The sequence below is a fragment of the Callospermophilus lateralis genome, chromosome 1 (assembly GCF_048772815.1).
Source record: "Callospermophilus lateralis isolate mCalLat2 chromosome 1, mCalLat2.hap1, whole genome shotgun sequence".
In the NCBI taxonomy this organism is placed as follows: domain Eukaryota; kingdom Metazoa; phylum Chordata; class Mammalia; order Rodentia; family Sciuridae; genus Callospermophilus; species Callospermophilus lateralis.
The window spans coordinates 144182591-144205045 of NC_135305.1; the positions used below are offsets into that span (position 1 = coordinate 144182591).

Below are 22455 nucleotides of genomic sequence, written 5' to 3' on the forward strand. Positions count from 1 at the left end.
ACTGATCCTATGCCTAACCCTATTTATTTATTTATTTATTTATTCTTAAAAATTTCAGATACAGTCTCACTAAGTTATTGATGGCCTTGCTAAATTGCTGTGAGAAACTGATGTGACTCCATTTTTTGAAAAATAAATAAATAACAGCAGCTTCTACCTCAATGCCTGTCCTAAGGAAGGGGGCGTGACCCTTGTCCTTAGAAAAACCTACAGAGCACCCCTAAGCACATACTCACCCTGCTGAATTGTTTGTCTGTAAATAACAGGAGAGGTCTGTGTCGCAAGGTGTCCCTGACTCAGTTAGGCTAGGTGAGGACCCATGGCAACCTCCCTAGTCTCTCCAATCAGCATGAGACAGGGAAAATACCTAGAATGCCAGATGACCCCCAAGTAGTTCATGGTGGTTGATAACAAGTTGGGAAACCATGTAGATCAGCAGCAGGAAATTCTTGACCCCTCGTGGCCTAAACCAGTCAGTTCAAAGGAATCACTTTCTTGTACTAACCAATCACACCTAACCATCTTGTTCCCAACATTGAATGTGCTAATCAATGTTAACAGTTGTTGTTTGATTTTCCTGAGGTATGGAATGATTTGCTGTGTGATGTTGTGACACATAGAGTATCCCCCCAAATCTATAAAATCTCACTGAACAAAGGACCAGAACTCACTCCCTAGGACTGCTGCATTGGAAATGGTTGTGAGTCCAGGCTCGAGCTTGCAATAAAGACTCTTATGTGATTGCATCAGATTTAGCTCCTGGAGGTCTATTGGGGTCCCACAAATCTGGCATAACAGCTGAGGCTGGACTTAAACTGGCAATCCTCCTGCCTCAGCTTCCCAAGTTTCTGGGATGAGAGATGTGTGCCACACAGCTCTTTGTATTTTTAAGTTGTCCTTTTATGCATGTTTGGTTACAAGCCTCCTGACACCCTCTTCAGCAAAATAATTGTTTTTCCATGGGCCTTCCCTGTATTTCAGAATTTGGTACATCTCTCCTCATATCCTTCACCCGCAACCCAGTGAGATGCTAACCTTACCCAGGTCTCCAGGGGGGTTGACTCCACACCAAGTGAGACGCCTCTTGGCTTTTCACAGTCACATGGCCTCAGCAAGACAGTGGCCCTCTAAAACCCTTGCTTTCCTTTTCATTAGGTGAGAAGTTGAGTGCTTCTACTGGGCCATGGTGAGAGTGAAGGTGGCAACACCCACATGTAGCAGGGGGTCAGTCACAAACCAGGTCAGCAAACTGTTTCTGTAAAGGGTATAACACTAGATCACCCCAGTGTTGTGGGCCACATGGTGGTGTGTCTTTACAATTCAACCCTGCCAATGAGTTGTCTCAGACAATACTTGAACACATAAGTGTGGCCTATGCCAAAAACACATTATTTACAAAAGCAGCAGGCAATTCTTGAGCCAGTTTATTGAGTGCTTGTAGAAAAGGAGGTACAAAGCCCTTTGTCTTTGATGAGGGCTTCCCTCTGGCACCCTAGATTGCGTTCTCTGGTCTCACCATTCTGGCCTCACTGGGAATTACTCCAGTGGGAGTCCCACCTACTCGGGCTAGGAAAACTCACCAGACCTCACAGGGCTTCTTTGTGGGCTGCCAATGTGCCATGTGCTGCTACCTCCCTCAGGTCTTTCAAATGTCTCGGGAAGCAGCAGTAGCCTCTGGTCAGGAGGATGTGCTAGGCCAGTGGCTTAGATGGCTTAGATAGCTCCACTGGCAGCCTGGCTGGCTGTTCTCCTAACAAGAGGCAGAGAGGCAGGATGGGATAATTCCAGAGGGTGGCCTCAAGAACTGCATGTGTCTTTTGATAGCAGAATGAATTATGCCTGGGCAGAGGCCTTCCACCTACCTGTCTTGTCATGTTTTCAAGTGCTGAGGGCTAAAGTAGACAAGGAGAGGTTTCTAACCACTCCCTCCCACTATAGTGAGAGTATACCCTCCACCAGCTCCCCAGATCTTTGTGGCCCCAACATAGCAACCCCAGAAGCCCAAGACCTAATTATACTTACTCCTGTTCTCAGTTTCCAGGATGTTCTCCTATTTTGCATACCAATCATACTAAAAGTGCATTCCTATTGTGTGTACCTTCTGCTTTCACTCACATTATTTGCCCCCCCACAGTGCACTCTTATTGTCAGATTTTGTGCATTTGAATATGTGTTCCTGTTTCACATACCCCTTGTACACACTTGGGTACTTCAAGCATCCCTGTCAGAGGCTGACACTCTGAGCCTCACGGGCAATCATCAGTTTGATGTCAGAAGAAGATCTAGGGTTAGCAGCTCAGGTCAGGGTGCTAGACCTGGCAGTGGGTGTGGGGTAAAATAGAGGGCAAGACCCAGTACTGTGGACCCTGACAAGCTAGGTATCCTGGGAAGGGACAGGATGGGCAGATGGATGTGGGGGCAAGTGTGCAGCAGTGCTGGAGCCCAGGCCATGGCACAGGAGTTCCCATTCTTAAAACCCCACTCCCAAGGGCAGGGGCACGTGGGCTACTGGCTAGTTTTTTTATTAGTTCCTCTGAGGACTCAGGACTGGATCCCAGGCTGGTTGCTGGACCAAATTTGCCACAGGACCTTAGTGAGCTATCTTGGAGACAGACTCCTTCAGGTAATTAGACAGTGAGTGTTTGCTGCCACCTGAAGAAGGAGGCACAGGAGTGGCTACCAGCCACCACTCAAGGAGACATTGACTGAGTCCGTGGAATTGGGCCAGCCTGAACTATCTGTGTCCTAGGGCAGCATGGGGCTTCAGAGAGAGCCTCCAGGTACTTGTGGATCCCCAGTGTAAGGCTCACAGGTTGGGACCAGCAAGGTGGGCATCAGATGGGAGCATGTGATGACCAGGTGAGGTTCTGGAGCCCTTGGATTGGAAGCCCAGCCTTATACAAGAATGAATTCCTAAGGTCTACATCCTCAGTAGTGAACTCTACACACCAGAGGGTCTGCTGACAGTGGACTCCTGGGGTTCTTCCCAACATCCTCATGCTCCCTGGGGCTGACTCAGGCCACTTTGGCCCCAACACACACTCCCCCAGTGTATGACACCTGCCATTATACGTGTTCTTCCATTTGCAGCATGCAGTACAGATTCTGGGGCAGGGACCTTCTGAATTATGTTTGAAGGAAACAGGGAGGAGTGAGTGAGTGGATGGCCCCTGTTGCAGTGTTGCCCCTTTGTGAAGCAGCCCTCAAGCCAGGGCCCTACCCTGCCAGCCTCTATGTCTTAGCTTTAAAAGGGCTCAAAGTAGACACTAAGGGTACTGTGTTGGCTCAAAACTTTTCTTTGGTGGGGGAATGGTGGAACTTGGGTTAGGGGTGTGGAGGGTAATAGTTTCTCAGTGCCCCTGTTGTCATGGGGTTTAGGTAGGAATTCCAGCTTCCCCCTAACCAGCAAACTTTATTTTCTTCATCTATAAAATGGGTCAACAAAATTTGACCCTTAGGAGTCCTCAGCAGACTTAGGGGCTCAGCCCCAGGCCTAGGTCTAAAGGCCCCCTATTATCTCAGGTAATCCCAATGTCACAAAGAAGACAGGCTGGGCAGGAGCAAGGCCTATGGCCAGAGGGGCAGATGGAACACCTAGCAGAGTCAAGTTGGTCTCAGCAGCACTGTCCCAGTCATATTACGATTGTGGGTAGGTTTCTGCCCAAACTAGTCCTGTTTCCCCACTGCACATGGCTGGACCTGAAGCCCCTCAATGTGTGTCAAGTGCTCTCCTGCCATGGTTGGTGGCTTTGCCCATTACTTACCTGACATGTATGCCCTCCCTGCAGACAAGATCAATAATGAAGGGGCCTCTGGGATGCCTGTACAGTGTAGCAGGGGCTCAGAGCCACACCTCTAGGAGACACAGTGTGATCTGACCCCCTCTAGAGCTGCTGATACCCTCTTTCTCTAGCACTTAGGGTGCGGAAAGGGCACAGGCAGCATCATGGGAATTTGAATTTCCCCTTCACGTGTCTTCAGACCTAAGAATGGATGGAAGATGGGTAGTGTATGTGAGAAGTGAGGATGAGGGGGGCAGATGGCTGGTAGGGGGTGGCAGGAGTCGGGGTCAGGCACAGTAAGGGGTACCCTATCCTTCTCCAGTGAGGGGATGATACTGGCCCCTCCACTCCTGCCTGGGTCTATTTCTGGTCTCAATGTGCTGAGTTGTTCTGCCTTGTAACTGTGGTCAGTGACGTGACCACTTCACAGGGACATTGTTGGTATCTGTTGGATCTATGAATTCTGAGATGACCAATGTCCCAACCCCTCTACAGCCTTCTGACCCGAGCCTCTAGGATAGGGGGCCCAAGCTCAGGACATCCCTGAAAATGTCCCCTTCCAGCCACTAATGGCACCAGAGAAAATCATGTGCTCCCAGTACCTACCCAACAGGCTTGCATCCCGGACCCCAGCATCCTCAGGGCCACTGTTCCTGCCAAGGCCACACAAAAGCCAAGATTAGTGTGTGGCCTGGACTTGCTTAGAGGTCACCTTCAGGCAGCATGTGGCTCCTTGCCTTCCCTTCCTACTAGATGGTCTTGCAATAAGAGCAGGACAGGCCTTAACCATTTACTGCCTCGGTTTCCTAATCTGAAACAGACTGGTAATATTGATCAGAAAACTGATTCTCACGTAGTGCCATGTCAACCCTTTTTATACCAGCTAGTCCGATCTCCCAATGATTTTCTATGGTGTTTCTCTTGGGGCAGGTGTGAAGACACTAGGGCACTGAGCTGGTGGTTGATGCTCTGGACTTGTAATACTGTCAGCCCCAAACTGTCTCTTGGCCTTCTCAGGTGGGGACAGAGGTGTCTTCATGGGACCTCAGCCCAGGCTAGGGAGAGGCCAGAGTAGGGGGTGCTAGGAACAGAGGGGCCCTGGGGAAGACACCAAAGATGGAAATCCCACCTCAGCTCTGTGGGCCGCTGAGGTGAGATGCTGACCTCAGCAGCAGCCTGACTGCTGGCTCCTATGCTCCTGCAGTTGCTGGTGAGTCCAGAAACCTCCCTCTGCTTTCCCTCCTTCCCTCAGCACATCCTTCTATCCTCCTTGCCCCCTCCCATCTGCCCCTGCCCTCCTCTTCCTGGCTCCTCCCATCTCTTTCCCCTCTCTCTTCCCTTCCTCCTTCTCCTACCCTCATCCCATCCTTCTTCCCCAGTTTTCTTCCATTTCTCCCTCTTTTCTCTCCTCCTCCCCCCTCTCTCTCTCCTCTCTCTCTCTATATCCTCCTGCCTGGAGGGAAAATCCCCTCTACCCTTGCCGCCAGAAAACACAAGGAAAGTGGTCTGGGTCTCAGCCAAGCAGCCAGGCCCCAAAACTGGAGCACAAAATCTCAGGGTTAGGGAGGGTTGGATTGGGGTAGGGGCAGCATGCAAGGCTAGGTGGTAGGGGAGGGAAGGGAGATGATTGCACAGGGAAAGGTCAGTGGCAGGCCCAAGTCCTGTTAAGGTCTGTAAACAAGTCAGATTGGCACCTGGTATTTTGCCAGAGAAATGTTAGCGTCTGTAAACAAGTCTGGATGGCGCCTGGCCAAATGCCAGAGGGAGTGGTTTGTAAAGTAACAAAAGCAAGTCATTAAGTGTGGAGATTCCTTATTGGTTGACTGCTGTATCTATTTTATGCTAATTAGATAAGCTGTGTAAAATGTATAAATATAGCTCAGATCCTACAATAAACGGCTCCTATTCCTGCTGCATCAATGTACACAAGTTATTCGTCACCCCCCGGCTATTTTGCCCAGCCAGCCGGACTGCGGCAGGGAGCCTTCAGGGCCCAGAGGCCAGCCAATCCCACTCTTCTGCCCCAGGTGAGTAGAACCTCACAGAGAGACCAGGACCAAAGGAGGGCCAAAGGAGGGCACTGGGAGGGGACACTTTGCATCCAGAATTGGGGGCAGGGGCTGTGGTGAGCCAGGACCCCTTCAAGGAACCCAAGCTATGGAGAAACAGAGGGAGGAGAGGGTCTTTTCAATGCCAGGATACCACAAACAAGGGGAACAGAGGGGAGCACAGGAGGGGGCCTGTAAAAGGGGCCTGAAACCAAGGGACAGAGACAAGAACAGGTTCCTTGAGAAGGCCAGCCAGGGGCTCAAGCAAGGAGCCTGGCCAAGTAATGGAGGGCCAAGTGCTAGCTCCTGGGCCTGGGTGAGTGAAAAGGGACCTGGTTGTCTAGGGGAGCTCTTATACAGCTGCAGACAGGGTAGAGCAGACTCTTGTCCCCAGGCGGAAGACCCCTCCCACCTTGGTGTCATGGGGGAGATTCTATACTGCCACAGCCAGGGTAGAGGTGACTGGCTCCTCCAGGTGAGAGACTCTTATCACCTTGGTGTCTTGGCGAGCTTGTATTCCACCCTAGCCAGTGTAGAGGGGACTCGACCTTCCAGGCATAAGATCTCACCCACCTGGGTACCCATTTCGGGGGCTCCTGTAATGTTGCAGAGGACTCTTCTCTCCAGGCGGGAGAACCCTCCAACCTGGCTGTCGTGGGGGAGCTCATATACCACTATAGCCAGAGTAGAGGGTCGTTCCCCTCCAGGAGGGTGACCCCTCCCAACAGGGTGTCAGGGGGAGCTCCAATACTGCTGCAGCCAGGGTGGAGCAGACTCACGGGAGACCCCTTCCACCTGGGTGTCCAAGGGAGCTCCTATACCACTGCAGGCAGAGTAGAGAGGACTCACCCCTCAAGGCAGAAGACCCCTCCCATCTGGGTGTTGGAGTGAGCTAGTATACCGCCCCAGCCAAGGTAGAGAGGACCTGCTCCTCCAGGCGAGAGACCCCTCCCACATTGATGTCTGGGCGAGCTTGTATTCAGCCTTAGCAAGGGTACAGGATACTCACCCCTCAAGGTGGGAGACCCCTCCCACCTGGGTGTGGAAGCGGTGTGACAGGGGTGGGGGCTGGTATACAGCTGCAGCCAGGGAAGCAGGGACTCGCCCCTGTAGGCAAGAGATCCCTTTCACCTGGGTTTCTGTGGGAACTCATATACATCCACAACCAGGGTACAGGGGATTCGCCCCTCGAGTCAGGAGACCCTCTCTACTGGGAGTAGAGGGGGAGATCATATACTGCCAGAGCCAAGGGAGAGGGGACTTGCGCCTCCAGGTGGGAGACCCCTCCCACCTGGGAATCAGGGGGAATTTCATAAACCACTGCACTCAGGTAGAGGTGTTTCACTCTTACAGTCAAGAGAACCCTCCACTTGGGTGTCAGGGGGAGCTCCTATACCAGGGAAACTTGTATACCGCCTTAGACAGAGTAGAGGGGAATTGCCCCTCCAGGTGGACGACCCCTCCACCTTGGTGTCAGGGGGAGCTCCTATACCACTGCAGCCAGAGTAGAGGGGAATCACCTCTATAGGCGAGAGACCCTTCCCACCTAGGTGTCAGGTGGGGGTTCATATAACCCCCTCGCCAGATTAGAGGGGACTTGCCCTTCCAGGCGGGAGACCTCTTTCACCTGAGTGTCAGGGGAACTCCTATACTGCCGTAGCCAGAGTAGAAGGGACTCGCCTCTCCAGGTGGAATTCCTCTCCCACCTGGGTGTTGGAGGAGCTCATATACTGCAGCAGCCAGGGTAGAGGAGAGTCCCCACTCCAGGCGGAAGACCCATCTAACCTGGTTGTCTGGGGGTATCTCCTACACCACTGCAGCCAGGGTAGAGGGGACTCACCCATCTAGGCAGGAGACACCTCTCACTGACTGTTGAGGGGTGCTCCTTTGCCATTGCAGCCAAGGTAGAGCAGACTCGCCCCCCAGTGGAAGACCACTCCCATCTGGATGTTGGGGGAGGGTGGGGAGCTTGTATACTGCTGCAGCAAGGGTAGAGGGGACTTGCTACATGCTGAGAGCCATAGCTGAGTCCCAATGACACATGGCATTTTTGCCAGAACAGAGTGGTTGAGAGGTGATGCCAGCAAGCCATTGAGATGATTAATGATTATGTTAAGATGTGTATATTAGACCCCTGCTATCTGCCTGGGCCTGCTACTTTGGAGTTCTCCCTGCTACTTTGGAGTTCTTGCAGGGATTCCGGAGAGTTCCCATTGGTTGGGGAAGTGCCGGAGAAGGGATTTCAGATTTGTGGTTCCTGGAGGAGCCCAGTGGCCTTAGGGAGAGTTCCCAGAAAGTGTGTGGAGTGTGCTGGTGGAGTTCAGAAATAAAGTTTGTTCATGCTTCAGTGGCTCATGATTTGTGCCCAGCCAGACTGTGGCAGCTACACCAGGAAGAAGACCCCTCCCACCTGGGTGTCAGGGAGTTCATATACCTCTGCAGCCTGGGTAGAGGGAATTCACCCCTTCAGGTGAAAGACCCCTCCCACCTGTGTGTCTGGGGAAACTCTTTTTTTTTTTTTCCCAGGGGGAACTCTTATAACTTCCCAGCCAGTGTAGAGAGGACTCGCCCCTCCAGGCCAGAGACCCTCCACACACATCTGGGGGTTGGGGATAGCTCCTTTACAGCCGCAGCCAGGGAAGAGGATACTTGCCTTCCAGGCAGGAGAACCTTCCCTAGTGGGTGTGGCGGGGGCTCATATACCACCCTAGCCAGGGTATAGGGGACTCACCCTTCCAGGCAAAAGTCCCCTCCCACCTGGGTGCCACGGGGAGCTCCTATACAGCTGAAACCAGGCTAGAGGGGACTGGTCCCTCCAGGCAGGAGAACCTTTTCACCTGGTTTTAGGGTGGGGAGGCTCATATACCACCTCAGCCAGGGTAGAGCGGACTCGCTCCACTAAGCGGGAGACCCTTTCACCTGCAGCAGCTGGGAGAGAGGGGACTCGCCTTTCCAGCCGGGAGACCACTTTCACCTGGGTGTTGGATAGAGCTCCTATACCCCTAGAGCCAGGGTGAGGGGACTGTCCAATCAAAGCGGGAGACCCCTCCCACCTAGGAAAGCTCAAAACAGCCACAGCAAGAGTAGAGGGGAATCGCCCCTCCATGTGGGAGACCCCTCCCACCTGGGTGTCTGGAGGAGTTCTTACACAGCTGCAGCCAGGGTAGAGTGGACTCGCCCCTCCAGGTGGAAGAACCCTCCCACTGGGAGTAGGGGGAGCTCCTATACCACCACAGCCAGGGTAGGGGGAACATACTCCCAACAGGTGGGAGACCCCTCCCACCAGGGGGTCAGGGGGAGCTCTTATACTGCAGCAGCCAGGTTAGAGGGGACTCGTCTCTCTTGGCCAGAGACCCTCTCACCTGGGTGTCAGGGGTGATCCTTTAGTGCCGCAGCCAGGGTAGAGGGGACTCGACCCTCTAGACGAGAGACCCATCCAACCTGGGTTTCAGAGAAAGCTAGTATACCACTGCAGCCAGGGTACAGGGGACTTGCCCCTTCAGTGGGGAGACCCCTCTCATCTGGCAATGGGTGGGGGGAGCTCGAATACCGCTGCAGCCAGGGTATAGAAGACTCGCCCTTTCATGCGGGAGACCCCTCCCATCTGGGTGTTGGGGGAGCCCTTATACAGCTTCAGCCAGTGTAGAGTGGACTCACCCCTCCAGGCGGGTGACCCCTCCCACCTGGGTGTCACAGGAAAGCTTGTATATCACCTTAGCCAGGGTAGAGGTTACTTGCTCCTTCAGGTGTGAGACCCCTCAAACTAGAGTGTCAGGGGAGTTCTTAAACCACAGCAACCAGGGTAGAGAAGACTCGCCCCTTCATGTGGGAGACCCCTCACACTTGATGTCTGGGGAGCTTGAATACACCTGCAGCTACACTACAGGGGACTCACCTCTCCAGGCAGGAAATTCCTCCCACCTGGATGTCAGTTAAATCTAGTGTACCATCTCAGCCAGGGTACAGGGAACTTGCCCCTTCAGGCGGGAGACCCCTCCCTTCTGGGTATGGGGGTGATCTCATATAAGGCAGCAGCCAGAGTAGAGGGGACTCACTGCTCCAGGTGGGAGATCCCTCCCACCTGGTTGTGTGTGTGTGGGGGGGTGTTACTCCTATACCATAGGAGCCAGTGTAGAGGGGACTCACCCTTCCAGCCTGGAGACCCCTATAACCTAGGTGTCATGGGGAGCTCCTATACCACCACAGCCAGGGTAGAGGGGACTCCCTCCTCCAGGCAGGAGACCCTTCCTACTTTGGTGTCACGTGGAGCTTGTATACCACTTTAGACAGGGTAGAGGGTACTTGCTCCTCCAGGCGGGAGACCCCCCCCACCAGGGTGTCAGAGGGAGTGATATACCGCAGCAGCCAGGGTAGAGGGGACTCACCCCTCCATGTGGGAGATCCCTCCCACCTGGGTGTCTGGGTGAGCTCCTATACCTCAGCAGTCAGGGTACATGGGACTCACCCCTCCAGTCGCCAGAGCCCTCTCCTGGGTGTGTGTGTGAGAGCTCCTATACTGCCACAGCCAGGATAGAGGAGACTTGCCCCTGCAGGCAGGAGAACCCTCCCACCTGGATGTCCTGGGAGCTCTTCTAGGGCACCCCCCAAAGTAGAGGGGACTTTCCCTTCCATGAGGGATACCCCTCCCACCTTGGTGTCTGAGGAGCTTTTATACCACCAAAGCCAGGGTAGAGAGGACTTGCCCATCCAGGCAGGAGACTACTCCCACCTGTGTGTAAGGGGTCACTTGTACACCGCCTTAGCCAGGATAGAGAAGACTTGCCCCTTCAGGTGGGAGACCCCTCCTTCCTGGGTATCTGGGGGAGCTTGTGTACCCCTGCAGCCAGGGTAGAGGGGACTCGCCCCTCCAGGCAGAAAACCCCTCCCACCTGATTTTCAGGGAGAGTTCGAATACCACCACCTCCAGTGTAGAGGGGACTCCTACCCCTCCAGGCGGAGGACCCCTCCCACTTCAGTGTCAGGGGGAGCTTGTATACCACCTTAGCCAGGGTAGAGGGGACTTGCCCCTCCATGTGGGAGACTCCTCCCACATGGGTTTTGGGTGGAGCTCCTATACCACCTGCAGCCAGGGTAGAGGGGACTCCTCCCTCCTGGGTGTTGGGGGAAGCTTGAATTCTTCAGCAGCCAGGGTAGAGGGAATTCTCCCCTCCAGTCAAGATACCTCTCCCACCTGGGTGTTGGAGGGAGCTCATATTCCACTGCAGCCAGGGTAGAGGGACCTCAACCCTCCATGCTGGAGACCCCTCCCACCTGGGTGTCCTGGGGGGGGGGCTCCTATACCTCCACAGCCAGGGTAGAGGGGACTCACCCCTCCAGGTGGCAGACCCCACCCAAATTGGTGTAGGGGGAACTGCATTACTGCTGCAGCCAGGGTAGAGGGGAATCACCCCTATAGGCGGGAGACCCCTCCCACCGGTGTCTAGGGGAACTCCTATACTTCTGCAGCCAGGGTAGAGGGAACTCACCCCTCCAGGCCTCAGAACCCTCCCACCTATGTGTCTGGGGGAACTCGTATACCTCTGCAGCCAGGGTAGAGGGGACTCACCTCTCCAGGCCTGAGACCTCCCACCTGGGTGTCAGGGAGAGCTCGTTACCACCACAGCCAGTGTACAGGGGACTTGTACCTTCAGAGTAGCAGGGACCTGCTACCTGGTGTCAGGAAAAGCTAGTATACCACTGCAGCCAGGGAAGATGGGACTCATCCCTTCAGGCGGTAGACTCATCCCACCTGAGTGTCATAGAGAGCGTGTATACCACTTTCGCCAGGGTAAAGGTGAGTCGCACCTCCAGGCAGGAGACCCCTCCCATCTTGGTATGGGGGGGGGAAGCTCCTATACCACTGAAGCCAGGAGAAAGGGGACTCGCCCCACTAGGCGGGAGACCCCTAAACCTTGGTTGTCAGGGGAGCTCATACACCGCCATAAGCAGGGAAAGGGGAACTCTCCAGTCCAGGTGGGAGACCCCTCCCACCTGGATGTCAGGGAAAGCTACTATACCACCAGAGCCAGGGTAGAGGGGATCCGCCCCTCCAGGCGGGAGACACATCCCACCTGGGTGTCAGGGGCAGCTCTTATACCACTGCAGCCAGGGTAGAGGGGACTCGGCCCTCCAGGCAGGACAATCTTCCCACCTGGGTGTCCCATTGAGATTGTATACCACATTAGCCAGGGTAGAGAGGACGCGCCTCTCCAGTCAGGAGATCTCTCCCTCCGAAATGTCGGGTGGAGTGGAGCTCCTATACCCCTGCAGCCAGGGTAGAGGGGATGTGCCCCTCCAGTCATGAGACTCCTCTCTCCTGGGTGTCCAGGGGAGCTTGTATACTGCCTTAGCTAGGGTGGAGGGAACTTGCCTCTCTAGGTGGGAGATTCCTTCTACCTGTGTGTTGCAGGGGAACTCATATACCCCTGCAGCCAGGATAGTGCGCACTTGCCCCTCCAGGCAGGACGCCACCACTACTTGGTGTTCAGAGGAGCTTTTATACCGCAGCAGCCATGGTAGAGAGGACTTGCCCCTCCATGAGGGAAACCTCTCCCACCTGGGTGTGGGGAGGAGCTCATATACCACAGCAGCAAGGGTAGAGAGTACTTGCCCTCCAGGCGAGAGAACCCTCCAACCAGGGTGTCCAGGGGAGCTCCTATACTGCAGCACCCAGGTTAGAGGGGACTCGCCCCTCCATGTGGGAGATCCCTTCCCCTTGAATGTAGGTGGGAGCTTGTATACTCCCACAGCCAGGGTAGAGTGAACTTGCCTCTCCAGGCAGGAGACTCTTCCCACCTGGGTATCAGGGAAAGCTAATATACCACCACAGCCAGGGTAGAGGGGACATGCCCCTCCTGTCGGGAGACCCCCCCACACATGGGTGTGTGTGTGGGGGGAGAGCTCCTATACCTCCACAGCCAGGGTAGAGGGGACTCTCCACTACACGCAGGAGACCACACCCAGTGGATGTTGGGGGGAGTTTGTATAATACCACAGCTAGGGTAGAGAAGATCCCCCTGCAGGCAGGAAACCCCTCCCACCTGGGGGTCCTTTGATCTCTTATAGGGCACCAGACAAAGTAGAGGGGACTTGCCCTTCCATGTGGGAGGCCTCTCCTGCCTGAGTGTCTGGAGGGAGCTTGTATACCTCCTTAGCCAGGGTAGAGGGGACTTGCCCCTCCAGGCGGGAGACCCCTCCCCTCTGTGGGAGAATCTTCCCCCAATTGGGTGTCTCGGGGAGCTTGTATACTGCCATAGTCTGAGTAGAGGGGACTCGCCCTTCCAGGCGGGAGACCCCTCCCCCTTGTGGGTGGGTGGGGGGAGCTACCATACTGATGCAGCCAGGATATAGGGGACTCGCTCCTCCAGGAGGGAGACTCATCCCACCTGTAGTCAGGGGGAGCTCCTATGCCGCAGCAACCAGTGTAGAGGGGACTTGCCCCTCCAGGTGAAAGATCCTTTCCACCTGGGTGTCAGGGGAGCTCTTATACTGCCACATCCAGGATAGAGAAGACTTGCCCCTCCAGGAGGAAGACCCCTCCCAACTGGGTGTCTGGGGAAGTTTGTATACCACCGCAGCCTGGGTAGAGGGGACTAGTCCCTCCAGGTGGGAGACCCCAAACACCTGTGTCCAGGGTAGCTCCTATACCACTGCAGCCAGGGGAGAGGGGACTCATCCCACCAGGTAGGAGACCCCTCAAACTTGGGCATTTGGGGGAGCTCAAAATCCACCAGCACTAGAGTAGAGATGACTGGCCCCTCCTACCTAGGTGTCTGGTGAGGGGGTTCCTATACCACCCTAGCCAGGGTAGAGGGAACTTGCCCTGCCAGGCGGGATAACCCTCCCACCTGGGTGTGTAGGTGGAGAGCTCCTACACCGCAGCAGCCAGGATAGAGGGGCTCGCCCTGCCAGGCGAGAGACCTCTCCACCAGTGTTAGGGAATGCTAGTATACCACCTCAGCTAGAGTAGAGAGAAATTGCCCCTTCAGGCAGGAGACCCCTCTCATCTGAATATGGGGAGGGAGCTCCTATACAGCCACAGCCAGGATCCTGGGGAATGGCAAGTGTGGCACCAGTATGTGAATAGGCTCAGGTGGCCCCAGGGCTGGCCTGTCCTTGGGGTGGCTGCAGGGGTCTGAGGGGGCAATCCACGTGGTTCATATGTGTGAGAACTGGAGCCCTTGCAGGGCTGTTTTTCCCCCCAGATGTGTCTGGAGTCACACTCACACTGGATGATCCCTGAGAGTTGGGACCTGAATGAGATGATGAGAGTGGCAGGGGTGGCCAGGCTGATCTCCAGGAAGAGGGCAGAAACTCCTGGGAGAATCAATGGTCAGGTTGGGGAGAAAAATAAGAGAAGTGGGCAAGGAGGGGACCATCCCTGGAGGTCAGGAGCCCTGTAGTTTAGAAGGCTGCAGAGGCCAAGGGGTTGGGCCACTGAGGCTTTCTGGTGGATAGGAAGAGGATGCTTTCCATGGTGGAGGGCAGGAAGAGGTCAGATGGGGCAGCTGTGGTATAAGGTCAGGGGATACCCTCCTGACTTCCTGGTTGAGTTTTCTATATTCTCTGGGCCCCCACTGTATATACAAACTAATTCCACAAAGCTGGATTTGATTATCTCATATAAAGATGCCCCTTCATGCTTACTCAGTGGAGGGGTTGCTATGGAGACCAATGGGCAGGCCCCAAGGGGGCCCAGGCTGGAGCCAATTACTGTGACTGTAGCAGAAGAAAGCCCACCTTAGCCACTGTGCGGACAGCAGGGCCAGTGTGGAGGGCTGACTCTCAGAAGTTTGTTGTCAAAAAGCAGTTGTCTTGGCAGGAATAAAGCCTTGTCTTTGTGCCTGATACCTGCTGCTAGGAGGGCTGAGTGACATGTGGCTATTCTCCCAGTTTCCTGACTCCCCTGTGTGGCTCAGTCTGGAGTCAACCTGGGCATCTATACCAGTGAATTCATGGACCACACATCAGGTCTTGGGGGCCACAGGACATGGTGCATAGGTAGCCTAGCTCAGTCAGGATGTGAGGGACATAGTCAAAATATATGGTAGGGAGCCTCGAGAACTTGTCATTATGGCACAGAGAGGTTGGTGGCATGGCCCAGTCTCAGGGAGGCCTAGTCAAGAGCATGGCACATTTAGTGATGTGCACAGTCTGTGGCATGGCTTGACTGGTGATGTGGCCCAATCATGATAGTGAGGCTGACCAGTGAGCACTGAGGGCCCCCAATGCAACCAACCCAAGGTCTTCCTGAAGTCCTGGGCTAGGAAATACAGTTTACATAGCACAGTGCCTGCCTGTGACAGCAGGTGAAACACTGTGGGGAACTTGCATGGCCAAGCCCCACTTTCCCAGGGAAGATGCATAAGAAGGAAGCAGGAGTGTCAGTAGTTTAAATAGAACATCAAGCCAAATGCCTCTTATGCATGGGCAGCTTTGGAAGGTTACCCAGGGCTTGGGGAGCTCCTGGGCTTCTGACATTCTGTACCCCATCCTGGGGCTGCCATCTCTCTGGCAACCAACAAATGACCCCAAACCCAGCAAGGCAGAGTTCAGCTCCCAGGACCTAGGGACATATTTAATGACTATTATACTTATCTGGTTTGCTTGGATTCTGGATTTAGAGCAATTGTTGTGCTCTAGGCAGAAGAGGACCCCTGTGGCAGGGGGCCCAGCATAGCATGGAAGGCCCAAGGGTCACAATCCTGGCTGGTTGAAGCTGGACCATGGCTCTCTCCCTCCTCCCTCTCGACTCCAACCCCAGCACTTAGCTGGCCTCCTGTCTGCAGAATCCTACTCTTAGCTAGCTGCCAAGGAAGGTGATAGCTGTCAACAAAGGTGTTAGCTGATAACTCAAGTGTTAGCTGATAAGCCATAACCCTCCCAAGGGGATTAACATTTTAATAGACTCACTCCTGAAGGCGAGGCAGGCTGAAAGAACCTTCAGCATTCAAAGGGGTAGGGAATTTAATGGTGGAATAATAGGCCCTGCTGTTGAGGCCAGGTCGCCCTAGCCCAAGAAGTCTTTTGCTAGTATACAGTCTCATTGAAGGCCCAGGAGTGTCTGACACTTCAAGGGAATAGAGGGTGCAACACCATGAGCAGGGGGAGATTGCTGCTGGGAGGCTGTCCCAGTTGAGTGTGCACCTGGGTTGGAGAGTTGAGAGCAGCTGGGACCATGCAGTGACTGGCTGGGAAGAATGAACTCCTCCCATGGAAGGGGATCATGCAGAGAATGAGACCAGGGTAGGAGGCTTCAGGAGATGTTCCAAGCCAAGTCAGAAAGTGCTTAAAAGGAAGGATGTGTGGAGGAGGGAGCAGCTGGCTAGGGGAAGGGTACTCTGGAGTGGGAACTGTACTCCTTAACCCCATGCCCTCACTGCACCCAGACCACTGTTCTTGTGATAACAGAGGTGCTAGTAGGTAGACCCACCTATACTCCCTGGAACCCATAGTGGCTTCTCTTTGCAGTTTTTTATTTAAATCACAACCCCACATTGTGAAATGAGGGGGACTCCCCAGACTCCCAGCTGCTAGGTTTTATCAAGGGCTACAAGGGCCTAGACTGGGCCTATGGTTCTGAACCTCAGTGTGCCTCTTTCTACCCAAACTTCAGCAGCTGACAGACTAGGGATGAGACTTAGATTGCAGCTCCTCTTTCTGAACCCCACTTCCTAGTACTCCCTGAGCTCAGTCTGGATGGCATTACAGTGTGTGCCAAGAGCATGTCTCCTCCTCCTCCAGCATGACCTGCAAGCTGTTAGGGGGCTGGGGGCAGGCAAGCAAGGAATATTGCTTGGAATATGGGGATGGAGATCAGGCCCAGGGGGACTCTGTTCACTAGAGTCTCAAGAGGGTATATGCAGATGTGAGCAACAGTCCGTCACATAGGTATTTGTTGAGTGACCTAGTAGGGTAACTTTGATAATGGGTATAAGCATCTGGATGGGTGCAGTGGGGAGTCTGTAGACATGGTTTCCCAGAGTGTATGGCTACAGGTGAAAGTTACAGCCAAGCATCATCTATGTTGTATGAAAGCAAGGATCCCCAAACCTCCAAATCCCAGGCTACATCTCAGACCTGGCCCCAGCCCCTCATAAGGCCCTATCCCAAGGGACAAACTGGCCCCAACATGACCTCCCAGTCCCTTAGGGATCTCTTTCCCCTAACCACCCTTTCTTCTACCCACAAGAAGACATCTGCAGGTATGGGTGCTATGGCTACAGGCCTGGCGGGTGGAAGCACTGTGCCCAGGTGCCTGTGTGTGTTATTATGAGCCCAAAGTGACAAAAATCTGCCTCCACAAGGCCTGCAGGCCATGCCGACTGGCATCCCAGTCTCCAACCTGCATATCTTTCTGCATGGCAACCACATCTTCCATGTGCCGGCTGTTGGTTTCCATGCCTGCCGCAATCTCACCATCCTGTGGCTACACTCCAATGCACTGGCCCAGATTGATGCCACCACGTACTCGGGCCTGACCCTCCTGGAGCAACTGGATCTCAGTGACAATGCCCAGCTTCATACCTTCATACCTGCCACATTCCAAGGCCTGGGCCGAATGCATACACTGCATCTGGACCGCTATAGCTTGCAAGAACTGGGCCCTAGCCTGTTCCGTGGCCTGGCCACCTTGCAGTACCTCTACCTTCAAGACAATTGGCTGCAGGCACTGACAGACAATGGCTTCCATGACCTGGGAAACCTCACACACCTTTTCCTTCATAGTAACCACATCCCCAGCGTGCCTGAGCACGTCTTCCATGGCCCGCACAGTCTCAACCGTCTCCTCCTGCAACACAATTGTGTGGCCCATGTGCACCCACATGCCTCCCATGACCTTGGCCACCTCAGGCACTCTAACTGTTTACAAACAAACTCTCAATGCTGCCTGCTGAGCCCTTGGCAACTCTATGTGCTCTACAGTGTTTGCAGCTCAATGACAACCCCTGGGTATGCGACTGCCTGGTACATCTATTCTTGGCCTGGCTGCAGAAGTTCCCAATTCCTCATCTTAGGTGCCCTTCAAACTGCCCATGTGCCTGGCTGGCTGTGACTTCCAGTGACTGGTTGCCAATGACCTAGAGGGCTGTGTTGTGGCAGCCAGACCCTTCCATCTCATCTGAACTAGTGTGGCCACTGATGAGGAGCTGCTGGGGCTGCCCAAATGCTGCCAGCCAGATGCTGCAGACAAGCCCTCTGTGCTAGAATCTGATAGGCCAGCATCTGCTGGCAATACACTCAAGAGGCATGTGCCATCTGGTGACAGCCCAGCAGGCAAAGGCTCAGGCCCACATCACATCAGTGACTCTCCCTTTGGGACCCTGACCAGCTCTGCAGAGCCCCCACTGACTACACTACAGCCAGAGGGGTCTGAGTCACCAGGAGTTCTCACCACTGGACCTCATCAGAGGACAGGCTGATCCCACATGTACCGTGCCCGCAGTCAGTGTTGTCTACCATAGGCAGGAATTGAGGCAGGAGGGCAAGTGATGAAGAGGGTTAAGGTGCCCTTCCTGCCCTGGCTTGCAGCCTTGTGCCCCTTGACCTTGTGCTGGTAATGTGGACAATGTTTGCACCCTGCTGACCAGCTATGACCCAAGAACCTCTCACCAGCCCAGTGTGTGTACATAGAGGGTCTCCCACCCTGCAGTCAGTCAACGCCAGGGACAGGTCACGTTGAGTAGACCAGTCCTCCCTGATGGATGCCTCCCCACCAGCCCAACCCATCTCCACCCCATCATGTTTACAGGGTTGGGGTAGTGTTTCTTCTAGTCTCCCACCCAGATCGCTATATATAGAGATATGCATTTTAATTTATTTGTGTAAAAATATTGGACAATGTGGAATAAAGAGCTCTTTTCTTATACTATGGCCTCTCAGGCTGAGGTGCTGTGAGTGGTGAGAGGCAGGGGTGGGACCAGATACTGTACCTCATTGGACACCATCACACAAAGCCCCTGAGAATAAATGGAGTCACCCAGCTGCATATAACAGGTATGACATGGTATCCCTGCCACTTTATGAGCTTGCTCTTGAGCCCAAACACCCACCCTGAGAACTGAACTGACAGAGCATATGACAGGACCATGGGTCTAGATGACACTGCTTTTGTGGGGATATCTACTCTACTTCCTTCCACTCAGCTTTGCATTGCCCCCAAGAGGAGACTGAGGATAAGAGATGAAGAACTTTCTTCCTCTTCTGGAAGATGGACAGGAGTAAGGTGGCACTGAACGACAGTTGAGTTGGTAAAGCCCGGCTTGGGGCCAGACAGGAACTGGGTACACCTTCCTACCACTGCCCAGGGTTACAGCCAGATTCCTATTCCTCTTACAGCACACCCACATCCCAGAAACAGTCCCTTGAGGATCTGCATGCCCTGTACACATATGTGCACAACACACACATATGACCAGTCAGGAGCTACATGCATGCATGCCTATGTTTGAAAACAGTACCCACAGCACCAACAAAATACACATGTGCACACTTTTCCAAAACCTAGGCCAGGGAGGACTCAGAAACCAAAGGGATAGGGGCCACATGGCCAGGAAACTAGGTAGGGTGCTTACAGGGAAGTTCCTCTCCCCCACAGGGCAGGGGCTGGGGAGGAGGTGGAGAAAAATTCAGTGATTTGGGGGAAGAAACAACACAGGGGGGTGGAGCCAGATAGCCCTGGGGGCAGCTGGGGCTCTAGAAGCCCAGTGGAGGTAGAGAGTGTCAGAAAATGTGCTCAGCAACCAAAGCCTCCAGCTCTCTCTCTAGCTGCTCACTGCTGCCACCAAGGTGGGGGACTCAGGACAGATTCTCTAGGCCATTTTCTTTACCATTCATCTATCCATTCATTCTCTATACTAAGGGAAGTGAGGACATAGGATAGGTACAGTGACCCGACCAGGGTGGAGAAAGAAACTGTCTCAAGAGGTCCCAGCCATGGTCAGCTTCATACAGTAAGGACCCAGACAGTTGGGGTCCATGTACTGGGGGGAGAAAAAGAGGAAAAAGGGAGAAGTGAGTCCCAAGTCCTTCTGACTACTGTTATCCATCTGATGCTCCAAGAGACTGTGAACTTCTTCTCTTGGTTGCTTTCCTCCTGGTGCCAGAATTTTCCCCACTACACAGAAAGGAAACTACATCTCAGGAAAGTTGCATATTAATGTGAGTTAAGAGGAAAAGAGATAGAGAACAATTTCTGATCAACAAAGCACCATCATTGAAGACCCTGCTCAATCTCCCTGTAGAGAAGTTTGTAGGGTGGCCTTTGAGGGAGAGGGAGTGTGAGACTCAGATTCTGAATTCCAGAGAGTCCAGTGGATTGAGGCCTTCAGTTTCTGGAGTCTTTCTTGTGTAGAGATTGGGTTTATGTTAGTTCTAAGAGGCCTCCCTTCATACCTCTGTCCTAGGAGGTGAAGATTTCTCTGTCCTAGTGCTGCAGTCCGGCTGCAGCAAAATAACCAGGGCGGGGGTTGACGAACAACTTGTGTACATTGATACAGCAGGAGTAGGAGCCCTTTATTGTAGGACAGGAGGGGTATATATACATTATACACAGCTTATCTTAATTAACATAAACTAGATACAGCAGTCAACCAATAAGGAATCTCCACACTTAATGGTTCCCTGGCGTTACTTCACAAACCACTCCCTCTGGCAAAATGCCAGGTGCCATCCTGACTTGTTTACAGACCCTAACATTTCCCCCTTTTGTTTAATTTAAATAACAACCATAGTGGTTTTTACACAAACACCATAAATAATCGGCTACAAGCAGAAGGGGAGGATACAAAATGCCACAATACCAAGCCAATTGATGGCTCCATGCAAGAAGCCCTTGGAAAAATTATACCAGCAAAGACACCGTTAGCAAAGATACCAACTTACAATTTGTTGTAGACTACAGTTTGTTGTCTCAGTCCAGGTAAAGCAGTGTCTCAATAGATTAACTCACAGTCCAAGTAAATCACAGTCCAGGTAAGTTCACAGTCCAGGTAAGTTCTGCAGGCAGCTAGCTTGATCCGAAGTCTCCTCCGGTTCTCAGCAACACTGGAAATTCTTCCATTTTTGTCTTCACTGGCACTGGGACGAAGGCAGGAACTCTGGATGGCTAAAGAAAATCCTGTAGCATTCCAGCAGGCACTAAGAAAACAACCTTCTGAACAATTAAGTACATTATCTCAAGGTTTTTTTTACATTTGAAATAAGCCTTAATGGTGATCATTACTCATTAGCTTCCAGGTGTGGGAGAACCATTGTAGTTACTGGCCTTGGAAATGATCAATCTTCAGGGATGCAGGCCTTCTTCCACCTGCAGCATCCCTGACAGCCCCAGATGGCCCTGGGGAGAGTCCCGGACTCAAACTGCTTCCGGGCACAGGGAGCAAGAGCCTGCGAGACTGTGCCTCTGGGTCAGGTTTGGATTTGGGCTCTCAAAGTGGCGTCCCACTCCCTGGGCAGGGGGCGGGGAAGAGCAGGCTGCCACCACTTGGAAAGTTCTTGCTGCACCATGACCGGCTCACACACATGCCAGCCGCCAAGCGGATTCACGCACCCTCCAGTAACAAAAAGTATTTAGTAATAGCCTTTTGCTGCAACCATTTTCCTGATAATCCTTTTTCTTCTGAACTTTCTTTTTCTTTCTGGCTAGAGTTCCTGGGCTTTTATCAATACATGCTCTAACTGCTCTTGGTTCCATTCGGGTGCCTTCTTCTCTTAGTAATTTACTTAACACCCCTTCCATATTTTCGTCACAAAGACAATACAACATTTCAAGACAAAACAAGACACAAACATACTGTATCAATCTTCTCCATTTTCTCAAAGTAGCCATGTTTCCTCTCACACTATCTGCCTAGGGATGAGCAGATTTGCTCCCGTCCTATCTAGGGACTGGCAGCTTTTTTTTGTCACTTACCCCTGAGTGTCCCGGGGCTCCCCATATGGGCCACCATCTGCTGCAGTCTGGCTGCAGCAAAATAACCAGGGCGGGGGGTGACGAACAACTTGTGTACATTGATACAGCAGGAGTAGGAGCACTTTATTGTAGGACAGGAGAGGTATATATACATTACACACAGCTTATCTTAATTAACATAAACTAGATACAGCAGTCAACCAATAAGGAATCTCCACACTTAATGGCTCCCTGGCACTACTTCACAAACCACTCCCTCTGGCAAAATGCCAGGCGCCATCCTGACTTGTTTACAGACCCTAACATCCTAGGAGGTCCTGCCTGACACATGACTGTCTCTGTCACCTGTCGTTTTTCAGTAGTCTCTGGTCAGGAAATTCTTTTTGGTGTCTCTCCTTCAGTTATAGGATGGGAAGATGCCCACATTTGGGCCTATGTGTCCTGAGCTCCATCATGTCTATGTTTTCCTGCTTGTGCTGAGGAAGGTGGTGGTACTCAGCAGTTATGCCCACCTTTGTCTCCCTCCCTCTCCCCTACCAGCAATTAAACCCAAATGGGCTTAACCACAGAGCCACCTCTATTATTTTTGTTTTTAAATTTGGAGATAGGGTCTTGCTAAGTTGTTAGGGCCTAGCTAATTTGTTCATGCTGGCTTTGAATTTGTGATCCTCCTGCCTTAGCCTCCTGAATTTTGGGATTACAGGCATGTGCC

General features: G+C 53.1%; 1 pseudogene; it reads left to right on the top strand.

Annotated features, from left to right (window-relative positions):
• The first annotated feature begins 4898 nt into the window (after positions 1 to 4898).
• On the top strand, positions 4899 to 18416 carry LOC143642039 (reticulon-4 receptor pseudogene; annotated as a pseudogene).
• Positions 18417 to 22455: the final 4039 nt, after the last annotated feature.